The sequence below is a fragment of the Papio anubis genome, chromosome 4 (genome assembly GCF_008728515.1).
Source record: "Papio anubis isolate 15944 chromosome 4, Panubis1.0, whole genome shotgun sequence".
NCBI classification, from domain to species: domain Eukaryota; kingdom Metazoa; phylum Chordata; class Mammalia; order Primates; family Cercopithecidae; genus Papio; species Papio anubis.
Window position 1 is genome coordinate 157,027,128 of NC_044979.1, and position 6,054 is coordinate 157,033,181.

Consider the following 6,054-nt stretch of genomic DNA (forward strand, 5'->3'; position numbering starts at 1 on the left):
GATAATAGTTAACCTAACTTGATGAGATAATATCTCATTGTGGATTGGATTTCCATTTCCCTGATGATTAGTGACGTTGATAATTTTTCTTTCATATGATGTTGGTTATTTCCATATTTTCTTTTAAGAAGAGTCTTTTCAGATCCTTTACTCATTTTAAAAATTTGTTTATTTGGGTTTATTCTTTTCAGGCTATTGAATTGTTTGAGTTTCTTGAACATTCTGGTTATTAATCCCCTGTCAGATGCATAGTATACAAATATTTTCTATTATTCTGTAAATTATCTCTGCACTGTGTTGTTTCCTTTGCTGTGTAGAAGCTTTTTAGCGTGATGTAATACCATGTGTCCATTTTTCCTTTTGTTGCCTTTACTTTGGAGTTCTTGTCCAAGCATCTTTGCTCAGATTGATGTCTTGCAGCATTTCTCCAGTGTTTTCTTCTATTATTTTCATAGTTTTGGGTCTTACATTTAAGTCTTCAATCCATTTTGAGGCGAATTTTGCATATGGTGAAAGACGGGGATCTAGTTTCTTTCTTCTGTATATAAGTAACCAGTTTTCCCAGCATCATTATTTCTATTGTGAATAATGCTGCGATGAATAGTGCATGCATGTGTCTTTGTGGTAGGACAACTTATATTCCTTTGATTGCTGGGTCAATAGTAATTCTGTTTTAAGTTACTTGAGGAATTGCCACACTGCTTTACACAATAGCTGAGCTAATTTACATTCCCTCCAGCGGTATGTAAGCATTCTCGTTTCTCCACAATCTCACCAGCATGTTCTTTTTTTTTTGAGTTTTTAGTAATAGCCATTCTGATTGGTGTGAGATGGCATCTCACTGCGGTTTTAATTTGCATTTCTCTAATGATTAGTGATGTTGACTATTTTTTTCATATGACTGTTGGCCACATGTATGTCCTCTTTTGAAAACTGTCTGGTCATGTCCTTTGCCCACTTTTTTAATGGCATTGTTTTTCACTTGTAAATTCACTTAAGTTCCTTATAAATTCTGGATATTAGATATTTGTCGTATGCATAATTTGAAATATTTTCTCCTGTTTTATAAGTTGCCTGTTTACCGTATTGGTAGTTTCTTTTGCTGTGCAAAAGCTGTTTAGCTTAATTAGGTCCCATTTGTCAATTTTTGTTTTGGTTGCCATTGCTTATTGTGTCTTTGTCTTAAAATATTTTCTGTGCCTATATCCTGAATGATATTTCCTCAGTTGTCTTCCAGGATTTTTATAGTTTGGGGTTTCACATTTAAGACTTTAGTCTATCTTGGGTTAATTTTTCGATATGGTGCAAGGAAGGAGTCCAGTTTCAATCTTCTGCATATGACTAGTCAGTTATCCCAGCAACATTTACTGAACAGAAAGTTCTTTCCCCATTGCTTATTTTTGTCGATGTTGTCTAAGATCAGATAGTTGTAGGTGTCTGCCATTATTTCTGGGTTCTCTATTTTGTTTCATTTGTCTTGCGTCAGTTTTTATACCAGTTCTATTCTGTGCCGTTTTGGTTACTGTAGCCCCGTAGTACAGTTTGAAGTTGGTTAACGTGATTTCTCCAACTTTGTTCTTTTGCTTAAGATTGCCTTGGATATTGGGGCTGCTTTTTGGTTTCATATAAATTTTATAATTTTTTTTTTCTAATTCTATGAAGAATGTCAATGGTAGTTTGGTAGGAATAGCATTGAATCTGTAAATTGCTTTGGGCAGTATGTCTATTTTAACTATACTGAGTCTTCTCATCCATGAACATGGAATGTTTTTCCATTTGTTTGTGTCATCTCTGATTTCTTTTAGCAGTGTTTTGTAATTCACACCTTTGGCTAACCAGGGTGAAGAGCTTTGAACAGGATTAAAGCATGCAGACTGCACTTTAGTTAACACTATTTCTCTCACAGAGTCATGCTAAACTTTCCATTTTGGGGAAGTAGAAATGCTATTAGTCATCTTCATTTTTGGGAATCAACAAGCAGTTCCTCTTTCTCCATCTTGTTCTGAAAGATAAACAAAAGCTTGAGGCATATGTATCAGTACATAAACCACAGCATGAAAACCCCCAATATACACCCAGTCTGTATTTGCCTTTTGCTGTACCTATCACATTCCAGATAATACCTTGGTAAAGCATTTCATGTCCTGAGTAAGTAGTACAGCTCAGCCTGTTGTAGTCATATAGACACAGATTATCTTCCATAGGCAAGATAGATAAAGGTTCTGGTTTCTCTTCTTGGATCCCATCCTTTTTTCCAAACGGCAAATCCATTACAATAATTTCCACAGAGCCAGTTCTCAATGGCATACTTCAGATATCCCATTGACCAGCCTCTATGGGCAAACCCCAGGATGGTTTGCCTTCTTTAATTTGTCTTCTCTTGGTCAATAAAGATTCTATGTTATTTGCTGCTTTATTCACAGCCAGTGGATTATTATCACCAGCAATATGGTAGTAGTCGGATTACTCCATAGCTCCCTGCATTGGTATTGCTCCTCTTCCACAAATTGAATTGACTATTATATCATAAGACAGAGGATCACAGATCCAGATCCTATTATAAGCAAGAGTTGATCTAACAGTAAGAGGTCCAAAATGTATGATATTACTTCAGTGGAGACTCTCTTCAGTAAATGCAATGTCCACAATAATTTCATTATCATGGATGTTTAAAAAAACTTTCATGTCAAAGTTGGTTATATCAGCCTTCCACTTAAAATAATCTTGAACAGCACCATCAAAATGTTCTGTGGCCTCATTTGAGGTAAAGCAATATTTTCTCCTGCCCTGTTGCATGTGACTCTAAACTGTAGCTCTTGAGGCTCAGGTTCATATTTTGAGCTTTCATTGGTGTCATCTTTGCAAGATGCCAAACAATCACCTACTAATATTGATACCTCCTCTATTGGTAGCTGGAGTTTCATAGTAATTGAAGATATGTGAATCTAAAGCATTGTTAGTGAATCTTTTTTAACATCTCTCTCATCTATTTTGACTTCTTGCCCATTTCAATCTTACTTCACTTAAATTCTAATTTATCTTTTTTGTCATATTTTTTTCCTTAGGACTGGCATTAATTTTTCATACTTTTAAAGGGTTTGACCATATGAGTTTTCTGGCCAAGTCTTCAAAAAAATCCTTTAGAACTTCATCTATTGTTTATTTGAACTGGTAATCTTGAAACTCCTGAACAACCACAAATAAGATATCAATTGACTTCAGACAGTAAATTTCTGAGGTCACTTTCTGTCACTTCTACAGACTTCTGGTTCTCATGAAAGTTTACATCTGGGAATTGGTTAGGGGTTTCTTCAATATAAGACATGTTGGCAATGCTTCCAAGATCCCTAACACTGTCCCAGACTCGGATGCATGGATGGACATGATGAGGATGTGGGAAATATTGGTTACCAGTGCAGACCCTTTCAACTCCTGGGATTGCTTTATTAATACTTTTCAGACTGATTTGTTAGCACATATATATGCTACCAATTTTTGTATGTTGATTTTGTACCCTGCAACTCTACTGATTCATCTATTATTTGTAATATTTTGGTGGAGTTTTTGGGTTTTTTCTAAATATAAGATAATGTCATTTGTAGATGAAGAAAATTTGATTTCTTCCTTTCTAATATTGATGTCGTGATTTTTTTTTTCCTCTTGCCTAATTGCGCTGGCTAGAACTTCCTGAACTATATTGAATAAAAGCGGTGAAAGTGGGGATTCTTTTTCTTGTTCCAAATCTTAGAAGAAAGGTTTTCATTTTTCTCATTACCTGTTCTTCCATTCTCATTTTCTATTTCCCAATAGTATGATATTCATTGTGGGTTTGTCCTACGTAGCTTTTATCATGTTACGTTCAATTTTTGAAAGATTTTATAATATGGGATTGTTGAATTTCATTGAATGCTTTTTCAGCATCTATTGAAATAATCATATGTTTTTTTATCTTTGATTCTGGTGATGTGATGTGTCATTTTTATTGACTTGCATATGTTAAACTATTCTTGTCTCCTCAAGATCAATCCTACTTAATCATGGTGAATCAACTTTTTAATGTGTTGTTGAATTCTGTTTGTTAGTATTTTGTTACTAATTTTTGCATCTAGGTTCATCACAGATACTGGCCTATCATTTTCATTTTTTGTTGTGTTTTGATATTAGGATGATTTTTGCCTTTTAGAATGAGATTGGAAATATTATCTTCTTGGTTTTTTTTCAAATAGTTTGAATGACATAAGGGTTTTTTTTTAATAGAATTCAGCAGTGAATTCATCAGGTCTTCTGTTTTCTTTGATGGAAAATTATTTTATTGCTGCTTCAATCTCATTGCTTATTTTAGATCTGTTCAGATTTCTTATTTCTTCATGGTTCAATCATTATATGTTGTGTGTGTCCAGGAGTTTATCCCATTTTTTTCCAGGTTTTTCAATTTGTTGATATAAGTTGTTCCTAACAGTCTCTAATGATCTTTTGAATTTCTATGGTATGAGTTGTAATGTTTCCTTTCTTGGCTCTGATTTGATTTATTTTGATTTTCTCTCCCTTTTTACTTAATTAGCCTAGCTAATCATTTGTTGATTTTGTTTTTCTTTTCAGAAAAGCAACTTTTTCATTTGTTGACCTTTTGTGTTTTTATTAGTCTCAATTTCCTTCATTTCTACTCTGATCTTCATTATTTATTTTCTTGTACTACTTTTAGCTTTGGTTTTTTCTTGTTTTTGTAGTTCCCTTAGTTCCCTCAGGTGCAATGTTACATTGTTTATTTGGGGTCTATTTTGTGAGATATGCATTTATTACTATAAGCATTTTTCTTAGTACTGCTTTTGCTATATCTCATAGATTTTTGTATGTTGTGTTTCCATTTTCATTTTTCTTAAAAAGTATTTTAATTTTCTTCTTAATTTATTTATTGATCCATTGGTTATTCAGGAGCATGTTGTTTAATTTTCATGTAGTCGCATAGTTTTCAAAGTTTCTTTTGTTTTTTTTTTTTAAATTTCTAATTTTATATCACTGTGGTTAGAACAGATTCTTGATATGATTTCACCTTTTATTCAAAGTTGTTGTGACTTCTTTTATGGCCTAAAGTATGGTTTATCCTGAAGAATGTTCTATGTGCTAATGAGAAGAATGTATATTCTACAACAGTTGGATACAATATTTTGTAAATGTCTTTTAGGTTCATTTGGTTTAGAGTATAGTTTAACTCTGATGTTTTTATGTTGATTTTATGCCTGGATGATCTGTCTATTGCTAAAACTAGGGTGTTGATGTCCACTACTATTATTGGATAGCAATCTATTTCACCCTTTAGATGTATTAATATTAGCTTTATATACTTGGGTGCTTCAGTGTTGGGTGCATTTATATTTACTATTGTTATATCGTCATGCTGAATTGACCTCCTTTTTTTTTTTTTTTTTTTTTTTTTACAGTTTTTGACTTAAAGTTCATTTAGTGGAGACTCTTATAAGTATAGTTATTCCTGCTATTATTTTTTTCCATTTACATGGAAAATATGTCCTTCTCTTCACTTTAAGTCTAGTATGTCTTTATAGGTAGAGTGAGTTTCTTTTAGGCAGCATATAGTTGGGCCTTGTTTTTAAACCCACTCAGCCACTCTGTGTTTTAATTGAACAGTTTAGTCAATTTACATTAAATGTTATTAAGATTTTATACGTCTCTTGCTTTCTACTTTGGAAATTGTTGAATAAATGGTTTGAAATTAAGGAGGATTATAATTTGAGTTTATTTTAATTCATTTTGAAATATATTTAGAACTATCACATCTATTATTTTTAAAAAATATTGTATTCTATTATTGTCAACATATTAGCAAATGCATTATTGTTTATCATAATCTATATTCCAGAGTAATGCAATAAATAAGGAATAATTTTTATGGTAAATAGGAAAAAGCAAAAGAAAAAATGTTTCTGAAAGTTTAGTAAAAATAAATTTTAGAATTTAAGAAAAATAGCTATGTTTGGAAACTATTGATCCATGCTTTCAGAATTAATTTAGGTTGCTAATTGATTTTTTAAGTCAATA

General features: G+C 32.3%; 1 pseudogene; it reads right to left on the reverse strand.

Moving 5' to 3' along the window:
- Nucleotides 1–1,660: 1,660 nt before the first annotated feature.
- LOC101010551 lies at nucleotides 1,661–3,582 on the reverse strand (annotated as a pseudogene).
- Nucleotides 3,583–6,054: the final 2,472 nt, after the last annotated feature.